General features: G+C 45.4%; 3 pseudogenes; 1 reads left to right on the forward strand and 2 right to left on the reverse strand.

Moving 5' to 3' along the window:
* Positions 1 to 1,779: 1,779 nt before the first annotated feature.
* The window catches only part of LOC117191467, a 125,884-nt pseudogene continuing 113,489 nt past the window's right edge, over positions 1,780 to 14,174 (reverse strand).
* On the forward strand, positions 9,746 to 11,121 carry LOC117190085 (annotated as a pseudogene).
* LOC117190397 lies at positions 12,534 to 13,927 on the reverse strand (annotated as a pseudogene).

The following is a 14,174-nucleotide window of genomic DNA, read 5'->3' on the forward strand; positions in this document are numbered from 1 at the left end:
AGATGAGGGGGGTATGAATAGGCAGGCTTAGTGTAGCGATGATACCGTGTAAAAGTAGGAAATTGAAGTGAAAATTATAACGAAAAAAATGAATTGCTAAGCGTTTCATATGGGGGGAAGAGGAGCCACAGCAACGAGAGGGTAAGGCTGCTGCACATGGCAGGGAGATCCAAAACGTTGTTATTCAGATCTCAGGTAGGGTGGGTACGTCAGGGGTAAAAACATCGACACCTCGACCTGGTCCACGTCTGTGTTGAAGGAAGTTACTGTAATGTTGTTTGTCGAGTAGAGTCCGTTTGCAGTTTTTTTTGTCGGTTACTTTTGTTGTTTCAATTTGTTCGAGATGTCCAATTAGTTGGTATATTGTGCGACCTGAGGGCTTGGACGAAGTACCCAGCCCTGGGATGACTGGCTAGCCGGCCTTGCCCCGAAGAAAACAAAGGTTCGTAACACTATTGAGAAGAATATTTAAATAATTTTGTAGTTGGAATATTGTTCGTTGTTTCTTGCCGTGTCTGGTCACGATGGGGATCAACTCAAAATGAGTATTGGTATATATTAGATTTGTGGTAAAAGTGGATGTGTGTAACGTCCAGAAGGAATCGTTTCCGACCCCATAAAGTATATATATTCTTGATCAGCATCAATAGCCGAGTCGATTGAGCTCTGTCTGTCTGTCCGTCTGTCCGTCCGTCCGTCCGTCCGTCCGTCCGTCCGTCCGTCCGTCCGTCCCCTTCAGCGCCTAGTGCTCAAAGACTATAAGAGCTAGAGCAACGATGTTTTGGATCCAGACTTCTGTGATATGTCACTGCTACAAAAATATTTCAAAACTTCGCCCCGCCCACTTCCGCCCCCACAAAGGACGAAAATCTGTGGCATCCACATTTTTAAAGATACGATAAAACCAAAAACGCAGAATCGGTGAGGATGACCATATCTTCTACAGTGCAAAATCTGAACCAGATCGAATAATGATTATAGCCAGAATCAAGAAAACAATTTCATTCTTTCTCGCTCTGTCTCTCTCTAACACACAGGTTTCATGGTCGGTTTTGTCAATTGCAAAATATGAGTTCAAGGATCTCAGAACCTATAAGAGCCAGAGCAACCAAATTTGGTATCCACACTCCTGTGATATCGGACCTTGACCGTTTCCTGTCCAAATTGCGCCACACCCCCTTCCGCCCCCGCAAAGGACGAAAATCTGGGGCATCCACAAATCTCAGAGACTATTAAGGCTAGAGTAACCAAATTTGGTATCCGCATTTCTGTTAGATCTCACTATAAAACGTATATCTCAGAATTTCGCCCCACCCTTTTCCGCCCCCACAAAGGACGAAAATCTGTTGCATTCACAATATTGCACATTCGAGAAAACTAAAAACGTAGAATCATAGATAATGACCATATCTATCAGATTGCTGAATCTGGATCAGATCAGATAATTTTTATAGCCAAAAGGAACAAATCAATTTGCACTGGCTACGCAGCCCCCGACGTCACGCTCAGACTGATTTTCTGTCTCTCTCGCACGCACTCCTTGTCGTGTCGTTTAATATTAGCGGCGTCTGCCGGAGGAGAGCCGTACTGACTTAGTATCGGGTATAAATTTAGAGTTGCGGTCTCCGCAGCAACTCACAACGTTCCCCCTCGTTTGTTCATGAAAAGCTTACAAATAATACAGTGACCAATAAAAGTCTAAGCATCACACCCATTTAATTAATTGTACATATTCAGAATGGGTGTCAGGCTTAGACTTTGTGGGTCACGGTCGATGGTATGTAGTTCTATATATTATGCATCACATTTATCCAATTTCTGAAGAGCGCTCTTGATAGCAGCCAATTTGGCTTGGTCCTTGTTGGAGCCGAAACCAGTGACCCGAATGGTCTTCTCCATGCAGGTGAACTGGCAGTACATCATCACAACGTCCTTGTCTACCAGGGCGGACCGTAGACGGGATTGGCCAGCTTGTGCTCATGGAGCTGACAAATCGGGCTGATGGGTATATTCTGGGAGAATTCCTTCAGCTCGGGCTCAAACAAATGGTAGATCATCTGCCAGGTTGTCTGCAGATCCCGGCAATCCAGGTAGACGGCCGCGATAAGGGCCTCCAGGACATCGCCTAAAGCCTTGGCGACATCTACGTTTTGCGTCAAGTTGAAAGCACCGATGCGTGGACCGTCTTCCGACTCATTTTCCATGGCCATTTCCACTTCATCGTCCAAGTCCAGAATAACGGGCTGCACATCTCTCTCCTCGAGCAGAAAGCGTACATGATTCGTAACTCTGTGTCCCTGGCTCTCTTGGAATTTCACAAACTTGCTGATGGTCTCAGATAGCAACGCGTTCTCTGCCAGAATGAAGAGGTGCAGCTTGTGGCGCACGCAGATGCATCCCAGTGTCATGTTATTGACCAATGCCGAGCGCAGATCCGTGAGCTCGCCCGGACGCAGCTTGGTATTGTTTTCGAAAATGTATGCAGAGATGAGAAAATCGAGTATGGCATCGCCAATGAACTCCAGCTCCTGGTAGCAGCCGGTCAAGCGATTGGTGGGAAACGACGGATGCGTCAGGGCCTGCAAGAGGAAGCCCCGAGACCGGAATTCGTAGCCCAGATTCTGCTCTAAATAGGAGTGGTTGATCAGGAAGCCATCAATATCGTCAGGGCTCGCGTTGGCTCGCATCTTGGTGCTCTTCAACTGAAGATCGAGCAGCTGCGACAATGGCTTATCAACGTCCGGCTTGCAAATGCCGAAGTATTCCAGCATGCGGAAGCCATGTTGCAATCCATAGTTTCTCACAACGACTCCCAGAAGGGCCTCCAGAGTGTCAGCCACCACCTTGTTCTGAACAGCGACCTCACCAAAGAAGTAGTTCACGCCGGAGGAGAAGTCTCGGCCGGCGTAATAGCCTTGCTGATTGCTCTTGCAACTTTGCATAAAGCGACGATAGGTATCCTCGTTGCAACGACCTGCCAGAATCTCCTCGTCACTAAGGGCCAGATTGAAGAGATTATGGGGACCAATCAGTTTGGCAAAGCTCGGCTGCTCCGTCCACACATCCAAGACATCTTCGGGCAGATTAATGCTGGGCGGAAGCCACGTTAATCTGGGGTCGAACAGACAGCATCTAATACGACTGGGAATATCCGTCTTCCTGAGGCAATACATCAGGTTCTTGTTGGACACCAGCCTCGACTTTAGCTGCGTGAGCGTGCCTTCGTTCCAGTCGGGATACCTGCTGGCCAGGTAAAGACTGGCACTCATCTTGAGAAACGAGTCACCCAATAGCTCCGCTCGCTCCATATCATAAACATCGGCAGATCCCGCTGTGGTGATGGCCGCCAGGAACTCACCCTGGTGGGCCGGAGTGATGTGATCATCGGAGACGCTCTTCATCAGAACCGGCAACACATTCAACGACTGAACTGCGTCTCCAGCCAGAACTCCCTGTCGTCCTGCTCCATTTTGTCGAGAGACGCCACTTGGCCGGATATAAAATTGTTGTAATAGTTCAACTCCACGGTATAGGCGGACATGATGTTCCGGGGTAGGTCTACGGGTTCCAGGTACTGCTGCCACGAATGTTGTAAGTCGTGTATCTGCAGTGTCTTCATCCCAATCTCAACTTCTTTGATGGGTAGGGGCTCCAGAATGGAGCGTGACCCTTCTTCATAATCATTGGGAACGGCATTGCCATGGGAATCCACATTGCGGCGCAACGACCAGTCGATCTCCAAGAGCTTTGGCCTATAGTCAATTCCATTTTGAGGCAGATGTTGCAGCCCCAGGTAGGTGGTATTGAAGCGTTGTCGTAATGCCTCAGCATGCAGCATGAAGTGGAGCCGGTTCAAGATGCTGGGTAGAAACACTGCTTTTATCCAGAGGTCGCCGGGGAAATCGAAATTAAAGCAGAGCTCCGGAATGAGGATGATCTTGACCCTGGCCTTGCTCTGGGCCGACGTCTTGCCCCGCTGCTGGACATAGAAGTTCAGTTGCTCCGTAAGCTCGCGCACCTCGATCAGGAACTGGTCCATGCGAACAATTCCTTCGATGTCATCGCCATACTTGGACGTGGTGAACTCGCCATAGCTCGTGTTCTGGTGGTTGCTTTCCATCAGGCTGCTCGGAGTCAGGTCTCTGCGCACCTTGTCCACGAGCATTCGCTTGCTCGCGAAGTTGTCATACCACTGAGTCACAATTTTCCTTTCACAATGTTCCTTGGGCTGCTTCACACTGACAGGCTTCGGGGTGGGCAGACGCTGGAACTGACGGACCAGCGGCCAGTCCACCACATTCTGATGCTCTGCGCCAACGGCTAGAGGCACGATCAGGTAGGAGTTGTCCTTGCCTCGACGATCCAGTACAAAGCAGGGATGCCAGATCTTCAACAGATCGCGGAACAGCATTCCATGGAACTGATGCAGTTGCTCCAGCTGCTCCGCACTTGCAATAACCAGCTCTCGCGGGTGCTCCCTAACCTGCACATGCAATGGGCCCTGGTTGCAGAACAGCGGCATCTTCGAGAGAGGCGGCTGCTGCTTCCTCAGCAGCAACGCAAAGTTCCTACCCGACAGCATGTTGTCGTGGATGTGCTCTGTGTAGTCGGTGCGCTCGAACTGCGGCTCCAAAATGATCTCATAGGCATAACAGACTTCACCCACCCGTGGACGGCAATCGTAGAACTCCGGAAGTCATGGGATCGCTCTGGAATGATTCGAACATGATTACTGACTGTCGACGCTGGGTAGTCCATTTTGGGCTTACATAAATTTTATCCCGCACGGACGAGCTGAGTGGAAGTTCGATAGAGACGACTTCTTTGGTTGCGGCCTGTGTGCCAAAGAGTTCCCGCTTCTGGTCCCAACTGATTAGTGTGATCCAGGGCTCCACGAAGCGAGAATGCATCCAAGGGCAGGCTCTGGCAGTAGCGGTGGAGCAGCATCAGGGCACTGCTAGGCAGCAGCACGGCACCTTTTTCGTTTATAAATGGTGGGATCAATTCGTGGAAGTGATCGGCTATCTCTTGCATCAGGGGTTCGGCCCGATCCAGGACGCGATCCTTTAAATACTCTCCGATGTCGGTATGGGCTTGGCGATATTGATTGATTTGTTGGTTGGTTTTTATGCGGTCAAGCTCTGAGGAAAAAAGCACAAACTGGGCCTCCTTGGATCGAGCCCGCCCCTTCGTCTGCACGTACATGTTAAATGTCTTTAAAGGATCCAGGATAAACACGTAATTGCAGGCCTTTACATCGATGCCTTCCTCTAGAACGCTCGAACAGACCATCAGGTTGGCTTCGCCATCCCTAAATTGATGAATGGCCTTTGATGAGGATTGCGACAGGGGAGAATAATATACTTTTAATATAATGTTCTGTGCTGAGGCCCGAGGCATAACGTACCGACTTTTGCCACTTGCGCTCCAGGACGCTCTCACAATCCGCTGAAACTGAGTTGCGGCCCACCATAAACTGCGGCACGAGAACATCGCGCAGCGCCGGAATAACCGCAATGAACTTCTTCAACAATTGGTATATGCATTTGCTCGTATACCGGCGCTCAACGAAGACCAAGCAGCAAATATGCTTGGCATCCTTGCCCGAGAACGTTTTCTGCACGTAATGCAAAAATCTCTGCACCTTGGGAGTCGAAAAGATCATGATGGTTTCCTCCGTGTGGACTGCGTCATCGGGTTCCGTATCATCGTCGACCAAATCGCGAAGCTTTTTCTTTAGCATGTGATTGATCCGGTTACACAGACAGATGGCCAACTTATATAAGTGGGTCAGGGCAAGGGTTGATGATGATGCAGCTTGATTTCAAACTCTAGAATCACCGATACTATGGCCATGGCTGCCGAATATACGCCGTAGTGCTCCAGCTGGTACTGGAAGTCGTTGAGCAGAGTCTTTATATATCCTTTCTTGGGCGGATCGCGGGGGGTCGACAGTCCCTTGGAATAGCGCGTAGGCTGTTTGCCAATCTCCAAATCGTCTAGGCGTACGTAGAAGTGCTCAATGCATCTATGTATGGCGTGCCCGATCACAAGGCTCCCCACTTGGTCTGGATAAGTCACTAAACACTCACTTGGTTTGGTGGAGTAGCTGCAAAAAATAAACAGAACTGCTATAGCGTGATTTCTTCTATGGAAAGGGCTTAAAAGGTCTCACAGCATCACGTTTTTCAATTCCTCCGTGTCGGACACGGACAGCTCTCTGAGCTTTTGAGCGACCAGCTTAAATTCGTTGCCTTTAATGAGTACACCCGTCAGTCCCAAAACGCGCGGCAGTGGCGTGTTTCGGTCAGCGAGTAAAAACAGATGCATGAACTCATGGTAGGGATGGTGGCCAGTGCCATTGTGGCACTCGTCTATAATCACGATGCTCACAGAGCTCAGCTCCAAGTACTTCTGGGTGACCATATTCAACATGACTTGGGCTGTGCCCACCAGAACCTATTGTCGTTGCAAGATATAAGAAAATTCAATTAGAAAAAAAAAAGCCAGGGCCAACTTTGTAAAGCAATTGGAAGCACAAATACTAGTGCATCCGTTCTATATAAACGAATATCAGAAATGCATATTGGTTTGATGAGGCGTCATGAGCTCGACACTAACTTGGCTATCGCTTATTTCGTGGCTCCATTTTATCTTCGACCAGTCGTCGACGCCCTGCTCCCCCACAAAGAACCCCACTTTGAGATTTGAGAACTTCTTCACGGCCATTGCCTGCTGGCGGGCTAGCTCGACTGTATTGCACATAAATATAGCTCGTTTTCCGCCCTCCTCGATTGATCTGTAGGAGTGTAAACAAATCCGAGAATTCAGTTCAACAGCTACATACATATGTACATATTTGCTTATGTATGAGTGTGTTTGCAAAATTCCAGTATGAAACGAGGGGGAACGTTGTGAGTCACCGCAACTCTACAGTTATACCCGATACTTAGTCAGTATGGCTCTCCTCCGGCAGACGCAGCTAATATTAAACGACACGACAAATTGTGCGTGCGAGAGAGACAGAAAATCAGTCTGAGCGTGACGTCGGGCGCTGCGTAGCCAGTGCAAATTGATTTGTTCCTTTTGGGTATAAAAATGATCCGATCTGATCCAGATTCAGCAGTCTGATAGATATGGTCATTATCTATAATTCTGCGTTTTTAGTTTTCTCGAATCTGCAATATTGTGGATGCAACAGATTTTCGTCCTTTGTGGGGGCGGAAGGGGGTGGGGCGAAATTCTGAGATATACGTTTTATAGTGAGATCTAACAGAAGTACGGATACCAAACTTGGTTACTCTAGCCTTAATAGTCTCTGAGATTTGTGGATGCCCCAGATTTTCGTCCTTTGCGGGGGCGAAAGGGGGTGTGGCGAAATTTGGACACGAAACGGTCAAGGTCCGATATCACAGGAGTGTGGATACCAAATTTGGTTGCTCTGGCTCTTATAGGTTCTGAGATCCTTGAACTCATATTTTGCAATTGGCAAAGCCGACCATGAAACCTGTGTGTTAGAGAGAGACAGAGCGAGAAAGAATGAAATTGTTTTCTTGATTCTGGCTATAATAATTATACGATCTGGTTGAGATTTTACACTCTAGAACATATAGTCATCCTCTACGATTCTGCGTTTTTGGTTTTATCGTATCTTTAAAAATGTGGATGCCACAGATTTTCGTCCTTTGTGGGGGCGGAAGTGGGCGGGGCGAAGTTTTGAAATATTTTTGTAGCAGTGACATATCACAGAAGTCTGGATCCAAAACAACGTTGCTCTAGCTCTTATAGTCTTTGAGCACTAGGCGCTGAAGGGGGCGGACAGACGGACGGACGGACAGACAGACAGGGCTCAATCGACTCGGCCATTGATGCTGATCAAGAATATATATACTTTATGGGGTCGGAAACGATTCCTTCTGGACGTTACACACATCCACTTTTACCACAAATCTAATATACCCCAATACTCATTTTGAGTATCGGGTATAAAAAAATGCAAGCGACTTACTTGTCCATGTCTTTGGAGAATCGCTTCAGGGCCAGGATGGCCACGTATGTCTTGCCAGATCCGGTCGGCAAGTAGATTATCCCATTGTTCTTCATAATATTATCCACGAGACGCAGCTGATAGCTGCGAGGCTGCAACAAATGCGAATGCATTTTTACAATTCAGCAAAAAGTACAAACTTATGTACATATACGCACTGGAATTTATATTATTTATACCTTTATTTCGGATTCCCCACTATGCACGTTGTCTGCCATGATGATCCTATTTGCTCCGGGTGCCAGCTGAAAGTGATGAAATAAAATAAAATTCAGTGACTGCAGGCACAAGCTCGCCAACTAAGATGATTGCTGACGTGGCTATAATGACACAGCAGGTTTTTCTGGATGTGGCCAGCTACTAGCTGGAAGTACGGGGACTTACATTTTTGTCCAGTCACCGTTCTCTGTGTGCGGAAAACACCGCGATGGACGCGCAGGTTGACCGGAAAATGTCTCGCCTCACCTTTGTTTTAATTGAACTTTGTTCCACCGATATATTGTATTGAACAAGTATTTGATCAGATAAGATAATAAATTCCAAGAGCTGAATAAATAAATTGCCAAAAAAAGAAAAAAAGAAAATTAAGTCCTGTCACTCAGTATTATCCGCGGGTTTAGAAATATACCGAAATGTACCGTCTCATTTAAAAAATATACCGTAAATATACTAACGAATTCAAGTTCTATTTTATATATTCCTCGTTTATGATATTCCGTGGAATATTACTAGCTATATAGAACATTAAGCCATGCCCACATAATTTTATCCGATTAGTGAATCTATTTGCGAATTGACTAGTTTATTTTAAACACTGGCTTTTATTGGATCTTGTCTTAAAGAAGGTATTAGTGAAATAGGTCAACCAAAAAACGGTTTTAGCGAAATAAGTCAAAACAAAAAACCGAGGCTAGTCGTTCATATTGCTCAATTTAGAGATTCCGTTGAATAATTCTGGCTAACTAAAACTCTTAGTTCGGCTCACACAATTTTAGGCCGTTGATACATACATTTTCTACAAAACTGGTTAGTTTTTAGTCCTTGCTTTTGTTGTATTTTGACTTAAACAAGGTTTAAACAAAATAGTTCAACAAAAAAACAGTCGCAATGTTGCTGGTATTTAAAGACATGATGCGTGTATAGCCCTTTGTATACCCTGTTTTCCAAAATGTTTTTAAAACGTAATTGATGAAGAAATTTTCTCAAATTGATATAGGTTAGACATATTCATGCATGATTATTCTTGGTCTCTGTAGAAAGAAATCGATGAAATAGGTTTAAATATTCCAGAAGGGTATTTCATTGTTGCTATCGATAAACGGGAAAACTGCCAACTGCCGAAAAACTGCACCTCGAATGAAATGCTGCTGGACTGCCAGCCTGCTTTAAGTAGAGCGCGAAGTATGAAAGTGAATGAAAAAAACACCAATGTTTAAAAAAAAATGTATTTAAATAATGTATTAAAATAATTTAAATATTTGTATTTAAAATAAACTTTAAATTTAAGCCCAGCTATGGTTAACAAACGAATCAAACGCAGCTGTACAAGTACACTTTCAAGTTCAAGTGCGGCTTGGAAGTGCAGTAATTCTTATCAGCAAACAGCTTTGCATTAGCTTCCGGATTTGAACAGTTAATTCATTCAAAATGCATTTCGTTTGCGATCTCAGTTTAATTTTGATTGCAATACGACTCACAATGGAAAACTATTTCGTTTTACTGCTGATTCTTTTGGCTGTACCTTGGTCCTTTGAGGCCACCCCCAAGCTTAAGCCAACCAAGGCTGCCATTATAGACTTGAAGAACAAAACTGAAGTAGTACCGTCAAGTAGCATGCCCATTGCCAATGTCACAGCCGTGCACGAGAAGTTGGCAGAAGTCCACATTGATCAGCACAAAACCATTCGCATTAGCAAAGGAGATCTGGATGATGTATTGGACGTTTATATGGGTAAAATAGCAGAGAGTGCAGCCCCCATCAAGGACAGAGAAAATGAAATAAACAAGCTTCAAACCAAGGAACACACTGACGACGATCTACTGAAGATATTTGAGAATCTCACAGAATATACAGCCAAACTGAAGGAAAAGGCGGATCAAATCAAGGAACTCGAGCAGAAGGTCAAGGTCTACGAGACCAGATTGAAGAGGAAACAGCACGTGTTGACTGATTTAAGAAAACCGAACACCTCCAGTGCGGCATTGATCGATCATCTGAGAGCCAAAGTCGTATATTTTGATGGTAAATTCAGGGAGAAGAAGGACGACCTGTTGGCAGACTGGGAGGCAGCCACCACCTCTTGTATGCCCTACGGCATGTCGTCTGGGATTCATTTGATCCATTTGCCAGGGTTCCTACCCTTTCTGGTGTCCTGTGAGGGTCTCACGGCCGCCGGTCCTGGATGACCAGCTCCCAGCCTCATGAGCTCTACATAAGCTTCAGGAGATTCAATGGAGAGTCAAGCTATGCTCACTACGATGACTTGGTTATTGGCAGCGAGGAGGAAGGCTACGAATTGAAATTGCTCGGCCATTATCAAGGAAATTCCAGCGACGCGCTACGCACCCATGACAAGATGAAATTCTCAACCTTCGATGAATTTACGCATATGAATTGCGCCGAGTATCACCACGGAGCCTGGTGGTACGACTTCTGTTCGCGAAGGTAATTCATCCGTCCACTGAGTATCACACAAACACATACGAATTATTCAGTTAATATCCTCTTCCCATAGCAATTTGAATGGCAAGTACTTCAAGGACGAGGTGGACAATGTCCAGGGCATTTTCTGGGAGCAATGGTATAGCTTCAGATCTCTGAGATCCGTACAGGTGCTAGTCCGTCCAAAGAGCCAAATGGAGCTGAACGATTTACCGAGGACCAAGCGTACAGTACCCCTAAAAATTCATTAAAATTAATCCCTCCATCAGCTCAACACACACGAATGCCCATTATTTTTAATAATTTACGCGTATTATGTTTGTTTCTAGAGGCTTTAAGAGCATTGTTAAACCAGATAAATCTCAATACGAAGCCGAGCGCCAAACGCCGAACCCCATTCGTCTTTGTTATTTACTCTTCCGACGCCCGCCCCCCCGCCACCATTCGACAGTTGATAAGCTTTCGATTTTTCGCCCTCTCCTCTCCCGGGTACAATAATTACTTCGTTACAGTTCACTGCAGTTCGCTGCTCTAAACATTTGTTTATTCGCGCACAAGTGATTAGTGCAATTAATTCTCATTTTCATTTTTATTTTCATTTGTGCTCGCATTTCGTTCGCTGTTGCAACAATTTAATGAAATCTAATTGAGCTCTGACTCTGGTCTTGAAGCGCTTCTATGGGCCTGGTCTGGTCTGCCCCCACCATTTGTCACTTGCACTTTTATTGCCGAGGGACCGCTGTGGGAGTGGAGAAACTCAATTGGAGTAAATAAAGGCTTGACAAATTAGCCAAAGTCGAGGCATAAAATATAAATGAATATCGATGCGACGGAGGATTTACGGTCTGAAAAGAACAATTTTTATTTAAATTGAGTTTATTCCAGTTTCATACAGAATACACCCCCTCCAACTGGATGTTTCCACTTCAAAATAACTGAAGAGAACACTTATGTACATTTACAATGCACATATGTGCATTCTATTCATTCCATATGTGCATATGTATGTGTATTTGGATTCACTTTCAATGACATTTCGACAGCACAACAGCAAGTTACAACCATTCGGTTAATGGAAACCTAATCGCTCGATTATCGCGATTAAGCATACTAAACTCAAGCAGCGAACTCTAGGGGCCAGGCCATATAACAGACATACTTAAATAGTAAATAAATACATTACTTAGTGCTAGATAAGTACACTTCCAGCTAGAAATATCTTCAAGTGGATGATGGCAATATAAGTTGTACAACTCGTAGCTAACTCTCTACGATTGCCTTGTAAATAACATGGGGCACAGGAGTGGGTGCGAGGTCTACTTCTCCTCCGATTGCCCAGAGCCGTGTGCCCGCTTTTTGTGCCAGCGCAGACTGGCAAACTGGGCGAATCGTTTGCCGCACGAGCAGCACTTGTACTTCTTCTCGTACTTATTTTATGCCTCGACTTTGGCTAATTTGCCAAGCCTATATTTACTCCAATTGAGTTTCTCCGCTCCCATAGCGGTCCCTCGGCAATAAAAGTGCAAGTGACAAATGGTGGGGGCAGACCAGACCAGGCCAATAGAAGCACTTCAAGACCAGAGTCAGAGCTCAATTAGATTTCATTAAATTGTTGCAACAGAGTACGAAATATGAGCACAAATGAAAATAAAAATGAAAATGAGAATTAATTGCACTAATCACTTGTGCGCGAATAAACAAATGTCTAGAGCAGCGAACTGCAGTGAACTGTAACGAAGTAATTATTGTACCCGGGAGAGGAGAGGGCGAAAAATCGAAAGCTTATCAACTGTCGAATGGTGGCGGGGGGGCGGGCGTCGGAAGAGTAAATAACAAAGACGAATGGGGTTCGGCGTTTGGCGCTCGGCTTCGTATTGAGATTTATCTGGTTTAACAATGCTCTTAAAGCCTCTAGAAACAAACATAATACGCGTAAATTATTAAAAATAATGGGCATTCGTGTGTGTTGAGCTGATGGAGGGATTAATTTTAATGAATTTTTAGGGGTACTGTACGCTTGGTCCTCGGTAAATCGTTCAGCTCCATTTGGCTCTTTGGACGGACTAGCACCTGTACGGATCTCAGAGATCTGAAGCTATACCATTGCTCCCAGAAAATGCCCTGGACATTGTCCACCTCGTCCTTGAAGTACTTGCCATTCAAATTGCTATGGGAAGAGGATATTAACTGAATAATTCGTATGTGTTTGTGTGATACTCAGTGGACGGATGAATTACCTTCGCGAACAGAAGTCGTACCACCAGGCTCCGTGGTGATACTCGGCGCAATTCATATGCGTAAATTCATCGAAGGTTGAGAATTTCATCTTGTCATGGGTGCGTAGCGCGTCGCTGGAATTTCCTTGATAATGGCCGAGCAATTTCAATTCGTAGCCTTCCTCCTCGCTGCCAATAACCAAGTCATCGTAGTGAGCATAGCTTGACTCTCCATTGAATCTCCTGAAGCTTATGTAGAGCTCATGAGGCTGGGAGCTGGTCATCCAGGACCGGCGGCCGTGAGACCCTCACAGGACACCAGAAAGGGTAGGAACCCTGGCAAATGGATCAAATGAATCCCAGACGACATGCCGTAGGGCATACAAGAGGTGGTGGCTGCCTCCCAGTCTGCCAACAGGTCGTCCTTCTTCTCCCTGAATTTACCATCAAAATATACGACTTTGGCTCTCAGATGATCGATCAATGCCGCACTGGAGGTGTTCGGTTTTCTTAAATCAGTCAACACGTGCTGTTTCCTCTTCAATCTGGTCTCGTAGACCTTGACCTTCTGCTCGAGTTCCTTGATTTGATCCGCCTTTTCCTTCAGTTTGGCTGTATATTCTGTGAGATTCTCAAATCTCTTCAGTAGATCGTCGTCAGTGTGTTCCTTGGTTTGAAGCTTGTTTATTTCATTTTCTCTGTCCTTGATGGGGGCTGCACTCTCTGCTATTTTACCCATATAAACGTCCAATACATCATCCAGATCTCCTTTGCTAATGCGAATGGTTTTGTGCTGATCAATGTGGACTTCTGCCAACTTCTCGTGCACGGCTGTGACATTGGCAATGGGCATGCTACTTGACGGTACTACTTCAGTTTTGTTCTTCAAGTCTATAATGGCAGCCTTGGTTGGCTTAAGCTTGGGGGTGGCCTCAAAGGACCAAGGTACAGCCAAAAGAATCAGCAGTAAAACGAAATAGTTTTCCATTGTGAGTCGTATTCTCCGAACCATGCATATTGCAATCAAAATTAAACTGAGATCGCAAACGAAATGCATTTTGAATGAATTAACTGTTCAAATCCGGAAGCTAATGCAAAGCTGTTTGCTGATAAGAATTACTGCACTTCCAAGCCGCACTTGAACTTGAAAGTGTACTTGTACAGCTGCGTTTGATTCGTTTGTTAACCATAGCTGGGCTTAAATTTAAAGTTTATTTTAAATACAAATATTTAAATTATTTTAATACAT

The sequence above is a fragment of the Drosophila miranda genome, assembly GCF_003369915.1.
Source record: "Drosophila miranda strain MSH22 chromosome Y unlocalized genomic scaffold, D.miranda_PacBio2.1 Contig_Y1_pilon, whole genome shotgun sequence".
Lineage (NCBI taxonomy): Eukaryota > Metazoa > Arthropoda > Insecta > Diptera > Drosophilidae > Drosophila > Drosophila miranda.